We start from the raw sequence: 24,625 nt of genomic DNA, 5'->3' as shown, positions 1-24,625 counted from the left end.
CAGAGGGATGGACAGAGGGATGGAAAAATGGGCTTTGTCCCAGACAACAAAATCAGTTTGGGGTGCATCCCTTGTGGTGCATGGATGAGGTGAAAGGGCAGCTTCAAAATCCCAGGACAAGATTTTGTCCCTGCCACCCAAATCTGGAGCATATCCATCCATCCATCCATCCATCCATCCATCCATCCATCCATCCATCCATCCATCCATCCATCCAGGCTGTTTTATTTCAAAATGACTGAAGCAGGGACGTGTCAAAGGCCAAGGGAGCTGGTGGGGAAGGTCGTGGAAGTTCTGGGGCCATGTGAGTGAATTTGGATTATCAGCAAGGTGTGATAAAAAATAGGGGATAAAAAACATTCCCAGGGTCTTGCATGGGCACAGGGTGGGTTTAGGATGGGTTTCACACCAGGGAAGGAAGTTGAAGGTCCTGGGATGTGGGCTCAGCTGTTTCAAGGGGTTCAGTGAGGATGAATCTCCCCAGGAGCCACAGCTTGGGCTGATGCTGCAGCCCCTGTTGGGGACACTTGGATTTTGTCACATTTCTCCTGCCCAGCACCCCCGGGTGACCCTGCAGCACTGGGACACGAGGCACCACTGGAGGTGCCACCACCCTGAGCGTGCCAGGAGCACCAGAAATGATGGAGAAGAGCGAGGACAGTGCCCCTGCCAGGAGCAGGGACAGCAGGGATGGAGAGAAAGGTCCAGGGCAGCAGAAATGATGCAGAAATCTCCCATTTTCAGTGTGCAGGCCACAGTGAGGGTTCCCATCATTTCTCCTCTCCCTGCTCTTGTCCCCTGTGGGTTTTTGGTAAATCCCACTCGGATTTACCCCAGGTACCTAAAACACAGCCCTAGGCTGATTTAATAAATCCCTGCCCACACCAGCCGTGCTTCCAGCTGGATTTGCACTGCGTGCTGGAATTTTGGATAGAAAAAGGGATGGAAAAAAAATTGTTCTGCAGCTGCTGCCGAGCCTTCCCAAGAACTCACGGGTGGTGATTTTGGAGGCGAGGGCTCGCCCATCGCACACAATGTGCAATTAGCTCCATTTAAAGCTCTCACTGCAGGGCTGGATTCGGCAAACACAGAGCGATTTTAAACTCGTGCTGAACTTTAAGCAGCGTCCTTTAGTCCTGCAGAGTGGATTAAACTCATGCCTAAACCTGGCGCTTGTTCAGCAACAAAGGATTTAAAACCCAGCCTTGGTCCAAGTGTGGATTTCTCAGCACATGCAGCATCACCGCTGGATTTGCGGCATTCCTTACCCCTAGGGAGGCTCTTCCTCCTGAAAACCTGGATGGAAGTGAAATAAACAGGACAGGAGACTTTTCCTCCTTTTAATGCCTTTATTAAAAGGGATCAGCTTAAGGCTGGGAAGCTCGATGGATCTGTGGCTTCTGCATTGATGCTCCCAGGGTGACTCAGAGGAGGAATGTGCAGCTTTGTCCACTAAGGGTAAAGCTGGGGTCCCATCCTCATAAGAGCAGTGGGTGCAGCCCCAGATTTTGACTTTTGGCTTTTCCAGGCTCGAGGGTCTTGGTTCCAGATGAAGTCTTTGCTCAGGGCAGCAAAGGTTTTCAGCATCTATGCAGGCTCGGGACTTTGTTCTTCACGTCTAGACATCACTCTGATCTCTTAATTCTCTATTGTCTCGTTGTTTTGGGGGTCTTTTCAGTAAGTTTGGTGGGGTATCTTCCCATGGCATGCTGGTCCCGAGGTTATTTTGCATCTTTTGATGCCCCCCTCTCATGTCCCCTCCTCTCACCGTCTGGGGAGAAGCACCATCAACTTGGCCCTGCCAAACGGGTAGAACTTCACTTTGGCAGCAACTGGTTTAACTGGTTCTGCAACCTTTTTTTTTTTTTTTTTTTCCCCAAAAAAAATTGGCAGATTTTTTACTTATAACAGAAGGCTTGGCAAAAATCAGAGAGCACCCTCACCGGTCCATGAGGAGCTGCACCTGCACCAAATCCAGCTCCCAGGAGGGAAAACCTGGGACGGGAGGATTTAAGGACTGGTTCCTGCCCAGGCTGGAGCTGTCACTGGTGCTGAAAGATGCTCCTTGCTGGTGTCAGGGCAGGATGAATCCCTGGAAAACCACCCTGGAGCTGCCACCCGTGGTGGGGACAGACCCAGCCGAGTCTCTCCTCACTCTGCTGTAAATACTCAGAGATAGCAGCCGCAAAAAGCACCTCAGAGAGAAGGCAGCAGCAAAATTGCATCAAGCCTAGGGGCTTAAACTGATTGAAGGATGCGTTTTCCAAGCTGATCCAGCTAATGCAGCAGCAAAGTCCCCTGCACTGAGCAGCTGCTGGAATTTGATCATTTTTTTGCCCTCCTAAATGGCCAGACAGCTGGGAAACCCCCTCCTCTCCCCTCCACTCGAATATTTTGGGAATGCTTTCAGAAGCAATGCAGAGATGAGGGGCTGTGTTAGCCAGAGGCAAAAATCTCTGAGATTTTCAATGCAAATTATTGCTGGGAAAAGAGGAAAAAAATCGGGATGGTGTTAATCCTGGTGTGGTGCTGCTGCCTTCTGGTCCTTTTGGGGGCTTTGGATCAGGATGTGGAAGGGCAGGTTGGGATGGGATGGGATGGGATGGGATGGGATGGGATGGGATGGGATGGGAGATGGTGACAGCAAGGGCAGGCTTCAAAATCTGTGTGCTTTAAAAACCAGGTGTGTGATGGCGTTCACAGGGGTCTGAGGATGAGGGAAGAGACGAGGATCTGATTCCGTGTTTCAGAAGGTTGATTTATTATTTTATTATATATATTATATTAAAACTATACTAAAAGAATAGAAGAAAGGATTTCATCAGAAGGCTAGCTAAGAATATAAAAAGAAAGAATGAATAACAAAAGTTTGTGGCTTGGACTGAGAGTAAACTGTGATTGGCCATTAATTAGAAACAACCACATGAGACCAATCACAGATGCACCTGTTGCATTCCACAGCAGCAGATAACCATTGTTTACATTTTGCTCCTGAGGCCTCTCAGGAGGAAAAATCCTAAGGAAAGGATTTTTTATAATAGATGTCTGTGACACAGGTGTCTGCACTCCTCCTCTCCCTGAATTTCCATCCTTTTCCCCTTCTTCCCACCCCTTCCCTGGGCACACAGGGGCTCAGCCCGGCCAGACCTGGCTTTGACGGCCCAGACCAGCTGGGCTTGATGGACTCCGAGCCCTGGCGCGTTTAATTACGATTAATGGCCGTGAGGATGATGTGGGTGACTCTTCCACGCAGCCCGAGGAGCCCTGACCTGGCCCGGGGTGACACCGGGCATCGATCAGTGACAGCAGCGAAGGGACAGCGGGGACAGCAGGGAGAGAGGGAGGGGTGGCTCGGCTCTGCAGCAGGAATTTCCCCCGGGAAATATCAGTAAATGTGCCAAAAACGTCATGAAGCCTCTTCCATTACAGCCTCAGCTTTCTCTGTGGTGTCAGAGGGGGGATTTTGACCCCAAACATGAGGGACAAAATCAGGAGTGATTCCTGGAGAAACCCTCAAAACTTCTCAGGTCCTCGGCCATAGAAATTTGGGATTAAACACCCACTTCTCCCCTGTGAGAGATGAGGGAGAGGGATGCAGCATCCCATCCCGTGTCTGATGGACCTGAGACCCTCATTCTCCCCCCTCCTCCGTAAGGATGAAGCAGGAGGGTGTGTGAGCTCCTGTGTGCTCCAGGAATTGGCTTTGGGGAGAAAAACCCACCTGTGTGCCCGCGCTGACCCATCCCCAGCATCCCTCATTGCTCCTGCTGGCACAAGGGAAGGGGAGGCAAGAGGAGAGCAGGATCAAAGGGCAAAATGATCAATTTTGGCTGGAAAGGGCAGCTCCAAACAGCATCATCCTGTGGTGTCACCTTTGGAGAGGAGAAAGCGGCTGGAGAAGGAGCACCAGGACCTGAGCAACCACCACAGCCACGGCAAATTGCTGATAAAACCTGATTTCAATTCGATGGAAGCCAGGAAGGATTATCCCAGAATGAATTCATTAGCGTGATTGGGCAGTGTTTGAGAAATGAAAAGGCAAATCAGAGGCTACAAGCAGGAAAGGTGTTCCAGAGCCTTTGAAGCTCTTCCCAGAGGGATGTGCCTGGATTCCTGCGCTGAGGATGAGCCAAAGCCAAAGCCTGGCCACTCACACTCCATTGATGGAGAGGGAATTGCTGGCCCAAATCCTCTCCTGATGGGATTTGACTTCACTTTGCTCTTGCAATCCTTTTCCTTTTCCTTTTCCTTTTCCTTTTCCTTTTCCTTTTCCTTTTCCTTTTCCTTTTCCTTTTCCTTTTCCTTTTCCTTTTCCTTTTCCTTTTCCTTTTCCTTTTCCTTTTCCTTTTCCTTTTCCTTTTCCTTTTCCTTTTCCTTTTCCTTTTCCTTTTCCTTTCCCTTTCCCTTTCCCTTTCCCTTTCCCTTTCCCTTTCCCTTTCCCTTTTCCTTTCCCTTTCTTTCCCTTTCCCTTCCCACCAAGGCACACACGTGTTTCCCCTGAAGGGGAATCTGTTTTCAAAGTGAATCCTAAATCAGGCAGCCCTGGCTGCTTCCCTTCGTGCTCTCTCCATTATTGATGTGATTTTACCCCCAACTTTCCCAGCTGCTGCTGCTGCTCCCCCCTGCAGTTCCCCAAATCGCACAGCAGGCATCGAGCTCCTTCTTCAAACATCAATCCTGGGCTTCGGGCTGCTTCTGTGCTGCAGGAACCTTCCCTGAGGGTGGAACCCAGGGAGGAGAAGGAGAAGGAGAAGGAGAAGGAGAAGGAGAAGGAGAAGGAGAAGGAGAAGGAGAAGGAGAAGGAGAAGGAGAAGGAGAAGGAGAAGGAGAAGGAGAAGGAGAAGGAGAAGGAGAAGGAGAAGGAGAAGGAGAAGGAGAAGGAGAAGGAGAAATTAAAAGTCCCATCCCAGAGAAGTTCAAAAAGAAATGGGGAAAACCTCCCCAAACCTCAGCAGCCTGTTCAGAAAGGATGGACTGACTGAAAGTGGCTGTTCCTGCTGCTGAAGGAGAAACACAAACAAAACTGCTTTTTCTTTGAGGAAGAAAAAAAGAAACAAGCCCAGAGCAGAGGGAAAGCTGGAATGGGAGCAGACACCGCTCCCCACCACGGCTGCAGCGAGCACTGACAAATCCTTTCAGGTCAGTGCAGAACAACACAGGCTCTTGTCAGAACTCCAATCCACTGATTAATTTGGGTGTTTCTAATTAGGGCAGCGCAGCCAGGCTCAGTGCTGTGGGGCTGAGCCTGGGGACAGCAGTGTCACCCCATCCCTGCCCACAGCTGTGTCCCACGAGGTCCTGGCACACTGGGGGCTTTGACTGCTGCTGCTTTGGGGTTGAGGGAGAGGAGAAGCAGCTTTTGCTGCCCACCTGCTCAGCTGGGGCTGTTCTGGAGCTCCAGGATGGCCCAGATGGTGAGTGAGGAGGTGCCTTCATCCCCTGGAACAGCGGTGACACCAAAACTCACAGCCAGGAGGGAAGAAGGAGAAGGAGAAGGAGAAGGAGAAGGAGAAGGAGAAGGAGAAGGAGAAGGAGAAGGAGAAGGAGAGGAGAAGGAGAAGGAGAAGGAGAAGGAGAAGGAGAAGGAGAAGGAGAAGGAGAAGGAGAAGGAGAAGGAGAAGGAGAAGGAGAAGGAGAAGGAGAAGGAGAAGGAGAAGGAGAAGGAGAAGGAGAAGGAGAAGGAGAAGGAGAAGAAGGAGAAGGAGCCTGGAAACCCCACCAGGACTCAGGGACTGAGGATGCTGTGCTCCCAAATTCACCCAAATTCAGCTCCCACTGATCCCTTTGGATTTTAGCTGCTGTATTTTTCATTTATTTGCAATCCCGCAGTTCTTTGGTGCATAACTCTAAACTCCATATTCAGTGTCAGCTGCTGTTCTCCCATTTTGGTCAGACACAAAAATTCCTCTCCAGGCCTGGGTATCAAGGACACCTCACTGCCTCAGGCCCTGAAAAATGGAAACAAAAGCGAGTTAGGGGGAGCAAATTTGGTATAAATGACTTCATAACCTAAAGCTGTAATTGGAAGATTAACCCCCAATATGCAAATGGACCAAAACTATGAAATTATACAAACCTTTGTGACCCCACATCTATTTTGGGTGTTGACCCTGAGGGACTCCATCTGCCTGAAATGTACCTGAAGGCCCTTCAATAAATAGAAATAAACTGCTTTTTATTCCCTTAATTCAGTCTGGCCTCTGTTTTTAGGTAACCCTACCATCCCATGGGGGATTCCCTTGAGCTCACTAAAAGCCACTGCAGGGCATTTATGGGGAGCAGGAAAAGAGGCCAGGAATGTCCATGCAGGTGAGCTGGGATGCAGGCACAGCCCATGGAAAGCTCTGGGTGCATCTCACTGAGCCCAGCACAGGGAAGAGTTGCAGCCAGAGGCAGAGAACTCCATAATCCATCAGGCAGGCTCTGCAGCAAGACTTTAATAGACTTATCTTCCCCACAATAATGTGTTTTATTTTTCCAGTGCCCATTCATTATTCACACACACATTTCCCCCTGGATTACGAGTGCAGCCAGAGCTGCAGGCTCCTGCCTCCTCCTCACCACTCCAGCCCTGGTACCGATTTATTTTTACAGAATTAGCACCTGCAAAGGGGTTTCTGCTTAATCCCAGCACAATAACGTGGCTCAGTGGAGATGTCAGGGGCAGGATGCTCATCCCCTTCTTCCAAAATCCCTCAGAAAAGGACCAGATGGAGCATTCTGCATGGGATGGTTTGGGATTCTCCATCCAACTCGGGATTTTCCATTCACCTCCTTCATGCAATGGTTTGGGATTCTCCATTCACCTCCTGCATGGGGTGGTTTGAGATTCTCCATCCACCTCCTCCTTGGGATAATTTGGGGATTCTCCATTCACCTCCTCCATGGGATGATTTGGGATTTTCTATTTACCTCCTGCATGGGATGATTTGGGATTTTCTATCCATCCCCTGCATGGGATGATTTGGGATTCTCCATCCATGTCCTGCATGGGATGATTTGGGATTTTCTATCCATCCCCTGCATGGGATGATTTGGGATTTTCCATCCACTTCCTGCATGGGATAATTTGGGATCTCTCCATTCACCTCCTCCATGGGATGATTTGGGATTCTCCATTCACTTCCTTCATGGGATCATTTGGGATTTTCCATTCACGTCCTCCATGAGATGATTTGGGGCTTCTCCATCCACCTCCTCCACGGGATGATTGGAGATCTCCCCATCCAGCTCCTGCATGGGATGATTTGGGATTCTGCATCCACCTCCTGCATGGGATGAGGTTTAGAAACTGAGTTTAGAAACTCAGCCCACCTCCACCACCAGGATGGGTGAATCCTGTGCCTGCAGCATCCATGGAGTTTGCTGGAGAAAAAATGAGGGATGTACCCTGCATCTACACTTCTGCTCCATTCCAGTTTAAAAATGAGTTTAAAATCCTCCCCAAATCCACATCCTGGTCACTCACTGGAACAGAACATCCCGACACACAGCAGAACACCCTGGCTGTGCTGAGCTGCAGCGCCCATGGATATTTTTAAACCCCTCAGAGACCTGGGATGACCCTGGAACGAGGGGAAGGAGCTGCTCATTAGTCAGGGACATCTGGGAAGCAGATGAGTGTTGGTGCAGCAGGAGGAGCAACATCTGCTCGGAGGCACGGAGCTCTGCACCTTGGCAGCCACATCTCCAGCGTTTCCAGCACTTCCAGCATTCATTTCCAGCACTTCCAGCATTCATTTCCAGCATTTCCAACATTTCCAACATTTCCAGCATTTCCAGCATTCATTTCCAGCATTTCAAGCATTTCTAGCATTCCCAGCATTTCCAGTTCTTTGGGATGTTACAGGGAGGGAGGTGCAAAGCCAGCACTGCCCAGTGCTGTCACACCCAAACCCCAAACACTCTGCAGGTGTTTGTGAGCTGGATCCCGGCTGGTTTTGGCATTCTGGTGCCTTGAGGAGGAGGATGATTTCATTTCCTTCCTTCCCTTGCCTGGTTCTTTCCCAGCAGAGGAAGCGAGGGCTCCTTTTTGCAGCACCAACAACTCCTGTGAGCTGTGAAGTGCTGGGAAAGGGGGAGAATCTCCTGGTTTCTCCTTCTGCAGTTCTGGGAGCTGCATGCTGTGCTCAGGGCTGGGTGCTCAGGCAGCAAAGGGGAGCTCAGCACCTTCATCCCAATCAGATCCCTTCTCCCAAATCCCAACCAGCGAGGATGGGCCGAGGGAACAAAGTCCCCGAGCACTCAGGCAGAGTTTTCCTTGCAGTGTCTTTGTCAAAAGGGGCAAAGCAGCCCCTAAAAATTTTCTTCACAGACAGGAGAGATGAATTCTGATTCTTCACCTTCACAATGTGACACCCTGTCACAGACGTCTTTCATGGAAAATCCTTTCCTTAGGATTTTCTCTCCTGAGAAGCTGAGAGGGTTCAGGAACAAAATGCAAACATTGATTATCTGCTGCTGTGGAATGCAACAGGTGCATCTGTGATTGGTCTCATGTGGTTGTTTATAATTAATGGCCAATCACATTGAGCTGGCTCGGACAGAGAGTCTGAGCCACAATCCTTTGTTATCATTCTTTGCTATTCTATTCTCAGCTAGCCTTCTGATGAAATCCTTTCTTCTATTCTTTTAGTATAGTTTTAATGTAATATATCATAAAATAATAAATCCTCCTTCTGAAACATGGAGTCAGATCCTCATCTCCTCCCTCATCCTCAGACCCCTGTGAACACGGTCACAACACCCCAGCCCAAATCCTTGTCCCCATCAAGGTGACAATGGCTCAGCTGTCCCCAAGGTCCTGCCCTGTCCTGTTTCCAACCTTCATCCACTGCTGATTTTCTCTTCCCACCTTTTATATTCCAGCTCCTGAGCTGTGTTTTGCTCCAAGCCCAGATGTCCCCACCCAGCACTGGTCCCTGTCCCTGTGTCACTCCCCCTGCCAGGAGTTATTCCACCTGGAATTCCTTTCCCCCACCTTTAGCCAGTGCTTTATTCTGCCACATCCCTGCGCTCTCCCTGCCTCCCATGAGAGTCCTAAAAAAAGGCACCAGGCACACTAAAAAGGGAGAGAAAACATTGAATTCCTGTTCTAGTTTGTTCCAGAGCTGAGATGGATCTGGATCTCAGGATCCCTCCTCCAGCCCCAGCTGGCTCCTGCTTTCCCTGTAGAATGGTGACAAAAGATGGACACGATTCCACCTTGTAAAGATATTTTTATATGATTTTTTTTCCCCTGCAGATGGCAAGTGCCAAGCTGTCCATGAGCAGGGACATTGGTGCACGCCAGGGAAGGGATTAACTGGTTTTTGAGCCCTCAAAATAGAGCTGCTCCCAATCCCTGAAAGCACCAAGCTCTGCACCCCACAGAGGGAAGGGGAAAAAAGGAATTCTCCCATAGCTAAACCCATGTAAATTCCCAGGGTGAAATGCCAAGGCAGAGGGATTTCTCCCACCATGGTGCTCATCAGCTGCTTCCAGGGCTGGGTTTGCTGCAGGAGCTTTTCCTGTGGCTCCAGGACAGGTCATTCCTGCTGGGACAGCTTTCCAGGAGTGCCCCAAGGTTCCTGGAGAAATAGACCCCTGCATTCTGCTGGACACCAGTGCCAGAATGGGTGTGCTGAGCTCCAGAGAAACGAAAAAAAAATGGAGTATTTTGGTTTCTGCAAGCCTGATTTCCTGAGGAAAAGAGGTTTATGGGGTCTCCCTCCCTGTGCCTGAGGCAGCTGGAGTGTCTGCTCTCCTCATGTTCCACTTTAGGAGGCAAGTGGAACAGGATTTGACAGCAATAATGGGAATCTGAGGAGAATTATGTTCTGACAGGCTTGGTGAGGATCCCCAGCCTGCCAGAGGAGTGAAGGACATAATTAATGGCCCTGCTGAGGAAAGGGCTGTGCTGTGCTGGGAATGTCGCTCCTTTTTCTCACCAGCCACCAGGGACTCTCCAGGCAATTAGGAGCAGTCCCTGGGGAAATTCCTGGAGCATCATCCAGCAGCAGCAGCAAGGAATCCACAGCTGGCTGTGCTCCTTTGGGGTGGTTTGTGGGACAGTCCTGGCTCGGGGAGGTGTTTCCTATTTGAGACCCCAGCCCTGAGTGGATCCTCTGGTGTCTGCTCCATGCGTTTGGAAAGGCTTTGTTTGCCTCCAGGATTTGAGGAATTCATGAGTCTTCCCTGGCTGGATCCTTCCTTCCATCCTCACCTTCCTTGTCCCTTCCTGTGGCATAAGAGGAAGGAGGAGATGCAGCCAGATTAGAGGAATTCATGAATCCTTCCTGCCTGGATCCCTCCCTCCATCCTCACCTTCCGTGTCTCCTCCTGTCCCACACTGATGGGAGGAAAAAGGACCATCAGCCAGACCCAGGAACTCATGGACACCCCAATCCTCAGAGTCTGGATATTTCCTTCCATCCTCACCTTCCCTATCCCACACTCACAGCAAGAAGCAGGAGGTCCAGCCAGACTTGAGGAATTCATGGGATCCTCCCTGGCTGGATCCTTCCTTCCATCCTCACCTTCCTTGTCCCTTCCTGTGGCATAAGAGGAAGGAGGAGCTGCAGCCAGAGCCACAGAATTCATGGATCTCCCTGGCTGGATCCTTCCTTCCATCCTCATCTTCCCCGCCCCAAACTCACGGGAGGAAGCAGGAGCTGCAGCCAGATTTGAGGAATTCATGGATACTCCCTGGCTGGATCCTTCTGTCCAAACTCATCCTCCCTGACCCACACTCACAGCAGGAAGCAGGAGCTACAGCCAGAACCAAGGAGTTCATGGATCCTCCCTGGCTGGATCCTTCCTTCCATCCTCATCTTCCCTGTCCCAAACTCATAGGAGGATGCAGGAGGTCCAGAAAGACTCACGGAATTCATGGATCCTCTGTGCCTGAATCCCTCCCTCCATCCTCAACTTCCCTGTCCCCTCCTGTCCCGCACTCATGGGAGGAAGAAGGAGCATGAGCCAGACTCAGGAATCCACAGACACCCAAATCCTCACAGTCTGGATCCTTCCTTTCATCCTCACTCTCCCTGTCCTCTCCTGTGGCACAAGAGGAAGGAGGAGCTGCAGCCAGACTTCAGGAATTCATAGATCCTCCCTGGATGGATCCTTCCTTCCATCCTCATCTTCCCTGCCCCAAACTCATGGGAGGAAGCAGGAGCTGCAGCCAGATTAGAGGAATTAATGGATCCTTCCTGGCCGGGTCCCTCCCTCCATCCTCACCTCCCCTGTCCCACACTCATGGGAGGAAGAAGGAGCTTCAGGCAGAGCCAGGAACCCATGGACACCCAAATAACTCAGGAACCCATGGACACCCAAATCCTCACAGTCTGGATCCTTCCTTTGATCCTCACCCTCCCTGTCCCCTCCTGTGGAACAAGTGGAACGAGGAGTTGCAGCCACACCCAAGGAATTCATGAATCCTTCCTGCCTGGATCCCTCCCTCCATCCTCACCTTCCCTGTCCCTTCCTGTCGCACACTGATGGGAGGAAAAAGGACCATCAGCCAGACCCAGGAACCCATGGACACCCAAATCCTCACAATGTGGATCCTTCCCCCCCTCCTCACCCTCCACCAAGGCACCTCAGGCTGTGCTGCCCTAATTTTCCAGGCACGGACACCATCCCCGTGTGCTTGTCCTGCCATTCCCACTCAGCCACAGGGATGTGCCCTACATCCCTTTCATCTTAAAATGTCACTTGCTCCCCCGGAATCCCACGGAATGTGGCTGTTGTGAGCTGAGGAAACACCAGTTTGGATCCTCGGGAGGGCTCGTGGAAAGGCTTGTTTCAAACCTGGGCTTGAATCTTCCTGACATATTTTGTTTCCCTGGTAAGAAAAATGACTTAAACAGCAAAAAAGCGCCCGGTTCTGTCGAGCTCAGAGCAAAGTGAGTTCTGTACAAACCATCCAGGGTGGGATTCAGGATCCTCTCCCACAGGGATTTTTCTCTCCCCTGCCTCAGCTGGAGGGAAAGGCTTTTTTTGTCTCCAATATTCCCTTTCCCTTCACGTCCCTTATTCCAGTATTTGGAAACAAACAACACCCTTGTGCAGCAAAGTTTTGTCTCCTCTCCATTTCCTTCCCCCTGAGAGGAAATAATTTGCTCGAGTGGTCCCCAGGCAGCTCTAAAAGCTCCATTTAGGGACCAAATTCCTCTTTACTGTGGTGAGGGACCAAGGCCTGTTGGGATTTCCCTCCAACAACTGGAAGCACTAGAGAAGTGTTGAAATGTGATTTTTTTTTGGCCAAGAAAAGGCTGGAAAATGCAAAAACGTCAATAACCTGTTCTGTTTGGCTGAGCACATCACTGTAGGTGGGTGGGACTCAGCACCAGCACTTTGATAAATGCACTGAACCCCCACAAAACCCAAAATGTTTGTGAGGAAAAGGGAATAAAATAAATTAACCCAAGTCTAAGCGCTGGGAGAGCCCATGGAGGCTGGCCCAGCAGAGGAATGGCTGGGAATAAAACAGTGAAATAAAGGCAAGAGGAATCAGTGTAAGTGGAATTATTTAACAAAAGAAAAAGCTGTTAAAAAAAGGGGGGGGGGGAATAAACCCTCTCTTGGGGGGGAATAAAAATGCTCCAGCAAAAGTAGGGCATTTGCTAAACAATAAAAGGGATGAGACAGATGATGAGGCTGAAATGGCTGAGATGCCGAACTGCTTTTAGAAATCTGCCTTTATCAGGAGAAATGTGGAAAAGTGGTTTGGACAATTAGGAAGTAACAAAAGGCCTCGTAAAAATAGCTCAGGGGAGAAGAGAAACACTCAGGAAATGGGAGCGTGTCGGGAGAGCATTAAGGGATTAACTGGTGGAGCAACTGGGAGGGACTGGGACGGAGCTGCCACAGCACCAGCAGCTCCTAAAGGTCCTGCCAGCATCAACTCAGGGATTTGGGAAGCACAGGAGTGAGAGGAAAACAAAAAAAATAATCCCATCAGATTAATTGTGGCATCTTCTTTTTCTCTTTTTGTAGCGGAGGCAAATGAAAGACTAGCAAAGCGAATCCTTGCCGGATATCAGGGTGTGCTATCGCTTCCCCCGGGGTGGAAGGGAGGAATGGTGGAATTGAATTAAGGAAGAGGGAGTTAAAATTGAATATCTGAGAGGAAACCGCTCCTTGTGGCGATTCCCTGCTCTGCTGGGGAGCTGTGGCAATGAGGGAGTTGCAGAGAAAGTCCAAGAGCACCTGGAAATTCCAGTCCTGTTGTGGGGCAGCTCTGAGGACCAGGAATTTGGGCTGAACCCTGCCCAAGGATGGCTCTGGGATGGGGGACACCAGAGAGGGGGGAAAAAGAGAGAGAAAAATCCAAGTAGAATGGGTTTTCCTGTTTGTTTTCTGAAATTACAGCACCTAGCAGGAGATAATTCAGGATGCTGGGAGAATTGATGGACAGGATCACACGGGGCAGAATCCTGTCACAGACATCTTTTATGAAAAATCCTTTCCTTAGGATTTTTTCCTCCTGAGAAGCTGAGAAGCCTCAGGAAAAAAATGTAAACATTGATTATCTGCTGCTGTGGAATGCAACAGGTGCATCTGTGATTGGTCTCATGTCACAGTCAGCTGGCTCAGACAGAGAGTCTGAGACAGGACCTTTGTTATCATTCTTTGCATTCTATTCTCAGCTAGCCTTCTGATGAAATCCTTTCTTCTATTCTTTTAGTACAGTTTAAATGTAATATATATAATAAAATAATAAATCAAGCCCTCTGAAACATGGAGTCAGATCCTCGTCTCTTCCCTCCACCTGAGACCCCTGTGAACACTGTCACAGAATCCAGTCCCCCAGGATGATGTGGAGAAAAAGCCACCACATTCCTTCTTCTCTTTCCTGCTGCTCTGGAGGGGCTGGCAAAACAAAACTGCCCCCCCAGGACAGCCCCAAATCCAGCCTTTCCCCAAAATCTGACTGTGCCCAGCAGCAAAAATCATAAATGGAGCCTGGGAGCATCCTGCTGCTCTGCCCAGCTCCCAGGATCTGGATTTTAGGGACACGGGATGTCCCAGCTGCCCAAATCTTGCCTCGTGGGCAGCACCAGGCTGGAGAGCTCCTGTGCCACAGCCTGCAGGGAGTGCGAGAGCAGGAATATTTCCCTGCTGGACCAAGATCAGCCTGGGGCTGGTGTAAATCTGGCCATTCCCAGGGGTCACATTTGCAGCTCTGACTCAGCTGGGCTCAGCTCATCACTGTCCCTGCCACCCCCATCCTCCTCCTCATGATCCCAAACCCTGGTACAGCACAGGAAGCACCTGGACAGCTCCTTTGCGCAGGGGAAAAACAACTAAAAGGGGGAAAAAAAAAAAACCCATGGAAAAACCTCGGAATGAGGCGGTTTGGAACGCCAGCATCCTCGAGTTCTGCGGAGTATTTTTAGCAGCGGGTTTTGAGCTGGAGGAAACAGCTGTATGAACTCTGGCAGCGGGAGAGGCAGGAGGTGGGAGCCAGCAGCAGCCCCTGGTGTTTTCATCCCGCTTTTCCTCAAAGCACCCTGAGTCATGCAATTGGCAGCTCCCCCTCCCTGGGAAGCGGGAGCCAAGCAGCACCCGCAGCCCCTAAAAAAAGCCTGAGCCCTCCCAGCGCCAGAAGGACGACAGAAATAGGTCCCTGCTGCTGCTCTGCCAAATGGAGCCGCCGCCGCCGCCGCCACCCAGCAGCCAAAATTCCCCCAAAATCCCAAAGAGCTCCGATCTCATCCCAGCTCATCCCCAAGGAGGACACAGGAGGGGCTTGGCCCAGCCCTGCACTTAAAGGATGGGTTTTTCTCATGGATTCAACGATTTAAACAAAAGGGTTTGTATTTTGCTTTAAATTGTGGCGCATTCCTGGGTTTAGATGGGGTTTGGGTGTCGCGGACATCTTTTAATGAAAAATCCTTTCCTGTGGATTTTTCCTCCTGAGAAGCTGTGAGGCCTCAGGAACAAAATGTAAACATTGATTATCTGCTGCTGTGGAATGCAACAGGTGCATCTGGGATTGGTCTCGAGTGGTTGTTTCTAATTAATGGCCAATCACAGCCCAGCGGACTCGGACAGAGAGTCTGAGCCACAAACCTTTGTTATCATTCCTTATTATTCTATTCTTAGCTAGCCTTCTAGTAAAACCATTTCTTCTATTCTGTTAGTATAGTTTTAATATAATATATATTACAAAATAATAAATCAAGCCTTCTGAAACATAGAGTCAGATCTATGTTCACCCCTTTGAACACGGTTACATTTGGGAGATGAGAAACCCTCCTTTGTTTGGGGAAATGAATCCCTGCTCAGAGAGGAGCCGGTGCTCTCCAGCTCTCCAGGCTTTGATTTCCTCCCCGGGAGAGGGGACAGGAGGTGACAACAGGGCAATAAATCAGGGAAAGGGTTCCTGCAGGGCTCTCCAAGCCACTGGGATGAGACAGGAATATCCCCAACTCCCGAGCAGCTGCTCCAGTTCCACCCACCTGCTCAGCCCTGGAAAGCCAGAGGAGATCTCTGATAAACCCTGCAATGTTCCAGCCTGGGTTCTAGGGAAAGGAAAGGGATAAAAAGTTCCTGAATGCACCCTGGGACCTCCACCCACCTTTTCCCCTGCTGTGGGCTTGTTCCCTTGCCCCAGGCTCCTGCAAGAGGCTGCTCCAAGCTGGAGCACCCAACTCCTGCCAGTCCCATTCCAAGGTGGGAAAAGCAAAGTCACTCCCCAAGGACGGACATGAGGAGGATTCTGAGTTCAGCTTCCAGATGAGACTCCAGGCTGCTGCTGGGCAGGCCTGAAATTCCATCAGGGAGGTGAATTTGGGCTCATTCCTGCACAGATTTGCGAGGTTTTTGCCAGAAAAGTGCTGATCTCCCACTGGTACAGGCTCCCGGGGATTCAGCAATCTGCACATGGGAAGAGATCACCTGTGCATCATCATGTGAGGGTGCAGAATCAGGACATGGGAAGATATGAAGAATGACCCCAGTAAGGACATTCTGGGTTGTGCCAGCTGCAGGAAGGCAAAAATTGGGGGAGGGAAATTTTCTGGAGTGTCTGGACTGTCTTGGTTCAGGTTAGTCCTGGCACGGAGCTGAGTCCATCCCTGCTCTGAGCTGGGCCCATCTCCAGCTCCAAGCTCAATGCAAAGAGGAAAAAAACCCTTTTCATCTCCCAGAACAACATCTGGGGGTGCTGTTCCCATTCCTGCTCGGTGCCAGCACCAGTCCCTGCTATGGGAAGCAAACAGGATCTGGAATCTGGGGGTGAAATTCCGAAATTCCTCGGATCCTTGGCAAGGCTGGGAGCTGCTGGCCCTGAGCCATGCAGTCAGATGGGTGTCTGGCACCAAATTCCACTGCTCCAGGAAGGAAAAACTTTCTCTTCAAGTTGAACAGGACCAAATTTGGCTAGAAAAAGCAAAAATGAAGGGGCTCTGCAAGCGGAATGTTGGAATTGAGAGGACACAACAACAGGATTGGCCTGGGAGAGTCTTAGTTCTGTTTTAGCTGCACTTGGAGATGTTGTGCTGAAGATTTGACACCCAAAGGAACCAAAAATGCTTCCTGCTTAAACCTGGCCTTGAGAGAGGGCTGGCTCCTGGGAATGTGGATACTGGGAGCAGCTCTGAGGGAGAACTCCATGAGTGAACAGATCCAAAAATCAGAATTATCCAAATTCTGCCTGTCCAACCCCTTTGGAGAACTCAGCTCTGTGCTGCCCTTCCAACCACCCAACCTGTGCCGAGAGGATCAGCCAATTTTTGGTGTGATAGATGAGCAATGCAACGATTGACTCTCACAATTAAAAGGCAAATATCATGTATATATGTTAACAGAAGTTTTATAGGTTTATAGTTGTGTTTTACCCCCCCTTGTGTGGTTATCAGGGGATGGCCTGTGTTTGGGACTTTTGGGAGGGTCAGTTTGTCACTATGGCTGCACCTGAGCTCCAATCAAGATTTAAGGAATTATCTCCACCACTGGACAGTGAAGAAGGAGATGGACAGAACTTTGGGAGGGCTAAAGGGTTAAAAGGTGAAACCTCCTTTGTGTGGGTGAGCACATGGTGAGAAAAATCCTCCTCTCCTGACACTGTAATATTTTCTCTATTCAGTCTTCTATTGTATTTTTGATAAGGTTTTAATAAACCTTTTAATTTTTTTTAGAAGTGAGGATCATTTCTCACACTGCTGTGGGTTTTGTTCAAGGGAAAAGGTTCCCACCTTCATCCCAGGGAAAAGCTTTGGGCATTTACGTGCTGGAAGTGCCCTGGAAGTGTGAGAGGGAAAGACCAAGGGAAGTGGAGTCTGTGGAGAGGAGCCCTGGAGTGGAGCAGGCTTTTAGCTCAGGAAAGCTTCCCAAAGCTTCCCAAACACGGAGCCCTGGGGTCACAGCAATGCTGTAAATGGACCCTGGATGTTCCATCTCCCTCCCCAAGAGCTTGGGGGATCAAGTGGAAAAATGATGACTTTTCAGGAGTAATAACACAGTGGAGATGGGAATAAAGCAGGAGGTCAGAGCGATGTGAACCTCCTGTTTTCTGTGAGCAGCGCAAAAAGGATTTTTTTCCCCCAATAAAAGCTGTCTCTGCCATGGATTTGGGCAATAAAGTCACATTTGCTGCAGTCCTGTGACACACAGGAGGTGTTTGGAGAGTTTGTGAGCAGTCCTTGATCCATCATCTCCCTCAGATCCTCATTTTGCTCCTGTTAATTAACTCAGCTCTTTCCCTGCCTCTCACCCCTCACAGTTCCAAGCTGCCAGAGCTTTTCCCTCAAACATTTGGGATGCACAGCCACGGCTCTTCATCCCTTTTGCCTTCCAGGTCTGCAAAGGAAATGCAGAGAAATGCTTCTGCTGGCTCAGAGCCAGGCAGGGGTGGGAAAAGGGAGCGGGAATGTGATGGAGATCCATGGAGAAAGTGTCACTGCAGGGTGGGAATTGTCCCCTGCAGCACCGTGTGAACATTGATTATCTGCTGCTGTGGAATGCAACAGGTGCATCTGGGATTGGTCTCATGTGGTTGTTTCTAATTAATGGCCAATCACAGTCAGCTGGCTCGGGCTCTCTGTCTGAGTGACAAACCTTTGTTATCATTCCTTTCTATTCTAAGCTTAGCCAGCCTTCTGAGAACCTTTTCTTCTTTCTTTTAGTATAGTTTTAATGTAATATATATAATAAAATAATAAATCAAGCCTTCTGAAACGTGGAGACAGATGTCCATCTCTTCCCTCATCCTCAGACCCCTGCGAACGCGGCCACAGGAGGAAGCAACCGTGAGTCTCTGTGGGTTGCATTAATGACTGATGCACCTAATTATGCCCTTAATTTGCGCAATCCAGGGATTTCCAGCTCTTGGGAAGGCAGCTCCAGCCCCACTTTGAAGTCTTGCCGTCCCCCAGAAAGTCCAAGCTGCACTGGAGGGACTCGGTGGGGTTGGGTATTTGTCAGTTTTCCATCTTTCACCCCTCATTTCCCAGGAATCTTCTGTTCCTCACCACACTGAGCCCTTGAAGCCATCTCAGGGCAAAACAACAAAAAATAAAACCTGGATTCTCCCACAGCAGCAATGTGAGGTTTGCACAAAGACCAGATTTTTATCTTTTCCAAAATCAGAAAAACAGGGCTGGAAGTGGGAGGCAAGCAAAGGTCTCCAAGCACATCTTTTCCCAAAAAAAAATCCTCTCTAAATTCACCAATAAATGACAATTTGTGGCTGCAACTGGGAGAGGGGAAAAGGATCCTTGCTTTGCATAAAATTTTCTTTTGAAATTTGTATTTCCTGGGAGAAGATGGAGCTTTTTGGGGGCAGGTCTCCACAACCACATCTAATATAATTTTAGGATAGGGGATGCTGGGAGCAGCTGTAGGAAAGGATCAAGGCATCACTTCCTCCCACCTGAATCCAAACTCAGCCCTTGCACTTTCCCCATTGTGAATGAGGACTTGAAAATTCCCTTTTAATTTGCTTTGGTGCAGTGCAGGAGAGCTGGGATGGGGGGATGTGGGATCACTCCTGCCTTTGTGGTGTTTTTTTCAAGGTGAGCTCCACTTGCCTCATGTGAAAAGGACACAAAGAGTTGGCTTTTGCCTTGGGAAGAAAGTGTTCTTTTTAAAAAAAAAAAAAAAATTAAAAAAAGAGGCCTGGACAGCTTCAGAATTCAGTAGGATGGCCCAGCAGTTCTCAAAAATCAGTGAGAATGACAGAGTGGAGTTGGTGCTAACAGACTGCAGAGAAGGGTCGAGGAGGGTCTCTCAGACCCAGCTGGAGCTTTAGCATATTTTGATTTTAACTCTCATCCTGGCAGTCCCTGAAAAGGAATCAGAGAGGAGCTGATTCCTCACTGAGGGGAAAACTCTCTTTACAGCCAGAGCTGGGAACTGGAGTCTGCTGGAGAGCAGTGGGGGGGATCACCACAGAGCCCAGGAGTGACCAGAAAAATCTCAGATAATTTCTTGGACAACTTCCCAAGAGCCACCAGAGCAGCCACGTGTGGCAGAGCCTCGTGGCCCCACCCCAGGGCATGGAGATTTCCAGGAGAGACACGAGGAAAGGGAGCACCTGGAGCTGCTCCTGGCACCATCCAGCCCCTGGCATGTGGCAGGAGGTGCCTCCCACGCCGGGAGATGCCGATGGAGCTCCTCCACCATCCATCCTGCACCATCTGGCTCTGCCAGGATGGGTCCTGGGAAGTTTTTCCCAGCTCTGCTGATAGTTCCTATTCCATAGCAGAATTTGGGAAGGGCACCAGGACTGTCCCTCTTGAAGGTGAACCTGCCAAGGTTTGTCTTTGGATCTTCACCTCCACAAACAGCGCAGATCAGTTCCACACCACCAGGGATGGCCTGGGAGGCTTTGTGGGGATTGGTGGCCACTGGTTGGGTCCTTCTCAAGGTTTTTTGGGTCTCCATATCCCAGGTGCCAGCCCCCCTAGACCCTGGGGCATCCTGCAGAAGGTTGGTCTCCAAGAGGAGCAACATCTCAGCAGCTTCTTCTTCTGGGAGATGGGGAATTACAATTTGTGGTGGTGGGCCCCAAAGGGAGCTGTGTCCATGATAGGGCAGAGGGAACCACCACAGAGTAGCCAAGAGCCCCATTCCCAAAGCTCTGACCCTGGGGAATCCCAACTGAAAAGCCCAAAATGCTGTGCCCATGGCAGCCCCGTGAATATTGGGAAGGAGGTGTTAGAAACCACCCTGGAGTGACCTGCTCCCATCCTGGTTCAGCCCTGGAGCAGCTGAGGATAGGGGAGAACACTGCCAAGTCCTAAAAAAAAGCCCAGCTTTATTCCCAAGGGCTGGTTTGTGCAGCATCCCCAGCACTGGCAGCTCAGCCTGGAATTTTGGGGACACGGAGGAGATTTTTCTGGAACATGAGTGGGAGCACATTCCTGAGGCTGGAGAAGGAGGAATGGTGGAGAGAGAAGGAAGAGACGGTGGCTGGAGAAGGGAGGAATGGTGGCTGGAGAAGGGATGGTGGCTGGAGAAGGGAGAAATGGTGGATGGAGAAGGGAGGAATGGTGGATGGAGAAGGGATGATGGCTGGAGAAAGAAGGAATGGGGCTGGAGTAGGGATAGTGTCTGGAGAAGAAGAGATGGTGGATGGAGAAGAAAGGATGGTGGATGGAGAAGGAAGGAATGGGGCTGGAGAAGGAAGGGATGGTGGACGGAGAAGGGGGGAATGATGGATGGAGAAGAAGGAATGGTGGCTGGAGAAGGAAGGGATGGTGGATGGAGAAGGAACGGTGGCTAGAAAAGGGAGGAATGGTGGCTGGAGAAGGGATGGTGGATGGAGAAGTAATGGTGGCTGGAGAAGGGATGATGGATGGAGAAGGAAGGAATGGTGGCTGGAGAAGGAATGGTGGCTGGAGAAGCAGGAATGGTGGCTGGAGAAGGGATGGTGGCTGGAGAAGGAGGAATGGTGGCTGGAGAAGGAAGGGATGGTGGATGGAGAAGGAACGGTGGCTGGAAAAGGGAGGAATGGTGGCTGGAGAAGGGATGGTGGATGGAGAAGTAATGGTGGCTGGAGAAGAGATGGTGGATGGAGAAGGGAGGAATGGTGGCTGGAGAAGGAATGGTGGCTGGAGAAGGGATGGTGGCTGGAGAAGGGATGGTGGCTGGAAAAGAGATGGTGGCTGGAGAAGTAATGGTGGTTGGAGAAGGGATGGTGGATGGAGAAGGAAGGAAGGAAGGAATGGTGGCTGGAGAAGCAGGAATGGTGGCTGGAGAAGGGATGGTGGCTACACCAACCCCAGGGACTCAACCACCCCTCCTCAAACCCCCTCCAGAGCAGGGACCACCAGCCCTGGTCAGGTTGGACCCACAGCAGCCGGAGCACCCTTTGGAGATCCCTTATCCTGCTGGCAGCTTCCCGAGTGCTGTGATTCCTTCTGGAGCTGCTTTTCCCCCCTGGAATGATTTCCCAGCCAGGCTGGGCCCTCTGTGGCTGCCCAGGAGGAGCAGAGCTGTGTGGGCGTGGGTGTGTGCTGAGGATGTGTCTCCCTCAGAAGCACGAGCAGATGGTGACTCCATTCCTGGAGGCTCCAGAAGCCACAGCCATTCATCCCCAGGAATAATTTTAGCCACAAAACCTCCAACGGCTGCTCCCTGCTAAACACACACACACACACACACACACACACACACACACACAGAAGGAAAAAAAAAAAATAAAAAAAAAGCTTTGGAAAGCATCAGCATTCCTGAAACAGCAAAACAGTGGGAGGGATGGAGAGCAATTAAGTCAAGCAGTTAATTGCTAACGAGTGGTGGCTCTCTGATGGGTTTGGTGGCTCCTCTGGGAGGACAGTTCCACCCCTGTGAACTCACATCAAGTGAATTTTTGGTGCTCCTGGGCATGGAGCTGCAAATATTCCCCTGAGACCAGGGCACTGGGAGAGGGGTGCATCACCCAGCACCTCCAGGCTCCCCATTCCCATCTTCCCAGCTCCAACAGGTTCTGTGCTCCAGCTCCTCATGACTCTTGCCTCCATGCACAGGTGGAGAACACGTCCTGCTGTGTCCCAAATCCAGCTTGGGTGGGAAGGAGGACAAGACCTGGATCTGTTGTGGATCCCAAGTGGCCAATTTACCTTCCTAAAGAGCCACAATGGTGTTTTCCCACTGCTGGAGCTGAGATGGAACTTTGGAGCATTTCCTGTGCTCCCAAAAGCTGTATAACTTACCGTAACAAAGGGAACATCAGGATGCTCTGGAGCCAATCCAAAACCTCTCCCAGAATCTCCAGGATTCACGGGAAGCATCACTTTCCACAGCAAAACTTGGCACCAGGAGGGACCTTGGCCCAGCCTTGACCCCGCTCTCCCCTCCAAGGGTTAAGGCAGAGGCTGCATGGGCTGATGGAGTGAGAAATTTCAATTTGCTCCTTTTTTTTTTGTGGTTAAAAAAAGCACTAATTCATCCTAAATCTGCCTGAAAGAGCCTTAAGTGGTAATACACCGATAAGAAGACTTTATTTGGCTTAGCATTTGGGAAGTTTGATGTGTGTAAATGGGTGAGGAGACCAAAAAGGACTCATTTTCTCTCTTTCTCCTTTAACACAGGGAGCTGCCTGGCCTCCCTCCTGCTCTGCTGCTGGCAGGGTTTAGATATCCCAACCTTTTTTCCCCTTTTCCAGCAGGGGATTATGGCTCAGTGCAGGGTGGGCTTGTTTGGCTGATTTCCCCACAGATTCCTCATGGTCCAAGGAATTTTCCATCCTGCTGTTCCTGGGTGCTGCAGCTCCAGAACCATCTGTGGGGTTTTTAGGATTTTGCTGGGGTGGATCAGGGCTGGATTCCAGGTACCGCTCCAAGACTCCTGGGGAAGAGAAATCCCCATCCCTGCATTTCAGCATTCCCATCCTCACCTAAGCAAAGCAGGAATTTTTTTCAATGTGGCACCAGCAACTTTTGTTCTCTGACCCACTGGAGTTGGGGCCACGATTCACTTGTCCCCAAAATGTCACCAGCAGCTCCTTCCCAGCTCACACTTCCCTGCTTCTCCCAGTCCAGCTCTTCCCATCTGATCTCCCAGCAAAATATCCCATTTCAGAGGGAGATTCCTCATCCTGATCCCTCCCTCACCTCCAGGGCCATGGGACACCTTTCCCTGTGGCTGGCAAGGCTCCCAAAATGCTCTTCCCAAAGGTTATCAGGGCTGGGAAGAGAGGGATCAGCGGGAGCAAGGAGAACAAACAGTGCTGGGCCTTGGGAGACTTGGCCAAGTCTGTAAAGGTCAGGGATCCCAGAAATGAGAGGAGAAATCCCAGGAAATCACCCCTGCTCTCCTGGAAATGGGTTGAGCACATGAATGGATGGATGTCTCATCACTGGTTGGTGTCTGGAGTTAATTTCTGCTCCCTATCCCTAAAAAAGATTTGCTGCTCCAAGGAATTTATTTGGGTTGAAGATGAAAGCGTGCATGGGGATTTAAGTGTCACACCTGGAGCTCCTGGGGCAACACCCAGGGTGGTTTTTGGGCTCTACATTTATCATTAGGTGATTTATCCTGGAGGGAATGACTTGGAATTGTGGAATTAACCAGTGTCAATGGCAGAGTCCCTTGGCCCAATATCAAAGGCCAGCAAAGGGACAACCCAGGAAAGTGTCTGGAAGGAGCTGGGACGTTTCATTCTCTTGCTTTCAAACCAAGAAATTTCACTTCCTTCAGGATACTCAGCTCCCTTTGGATCGCTTTGAAGTGAGGTTTTTTACTTCCTTTTAACTGGATTTATTTGTTTCAATTATCTGATATGAAAAACAAAGGGTGGATGAGCCCTAAAATTATGGGGTTTTGGGGGAAAGTGTGTAAAACCCCTCACCTTTCCCACTGATCTGGAAGGGGATGTCCTTCCCAGCTTCCCTCAGTTGTTTTTTTGGGATTGCAGTCCCCATGCTGAGCATCTCCATGGGGATCTGGGGGTCTCTCCCTTGGGATAAGCCCACAGATCCAGGGAGAACAGGGGAACGATAAAGGAATGCAGAGCAGGGAGGTGCTGACACCCAGCCAGGGGAGTTTCATCCTGCCTTGCCCAATCAGGAGGAATTTGGGATGATTTCCATTATTCCTATTCCATTTAGCTGAATAAATAGAGGGTTTAAACTGATTTCATTGTGTGCAGTCAGCTCACACAGCCTAAAGCAAATCAGGATTTTGTTTGGAACTGGGGTGGTTTGGGTTTAGAGGAAGAATTTGCCACAAGAATTTCAGTGGGTTTCTTACCGTTTCCAACTGCTTCATGTGGGGAAATGAGGGGAAGTACAAAAAAAAAGTGGGGGAAAAGATGAAAAATGGGAAAATAGGATTTTTTTCTAGGATTTACAACAAAGTTTCCTTTTTCTGGGCTGGTTTCAGAGCCCTTTCGTTGGAGATGTGCTGGATCCATCTGGGATTTAATGGGATCCAGTGTCCTCCTATCCCTGCTCCAAACATTGGGAACACCAGGAGGAAGGAGCACTCAGACCTTTTCCAGGGGTGACTGAACATCTGGATTTGTGCTCATTCCCCTGCTCCCCTTTCCCAAACGCAGGGGTTTTCCAGGAAAGCTGTTCCTGAGGTCTGGCAGGGATGCAAAGGGCTGCTCTGTGGTCTGGGGGAGCAAACCAAACATTCCAGAGAGCTCTGGGATCATCCAGTGGGAGCTGATTCCTCCCCACGTTCC

The sequence above is a fragment of the Melospiza georgiana genome, chromosome 19 (genome assembly GCF_028018845.1).
Source record: "Melospiza georgiana isolate bMelGeo1 chromosome 19, bMelGeo1.pri, whole genome shotgun sequence".
Taxonomy (NCBI): domain Eukaryota; kingdom Metazoa; phylum Chordata; class Aves; order Passeriformes; family Passerellidae; genus Melospiza; species Melospiza georgiana.
Note: the sequence above shows the minus strand (reverse complement) of the source record.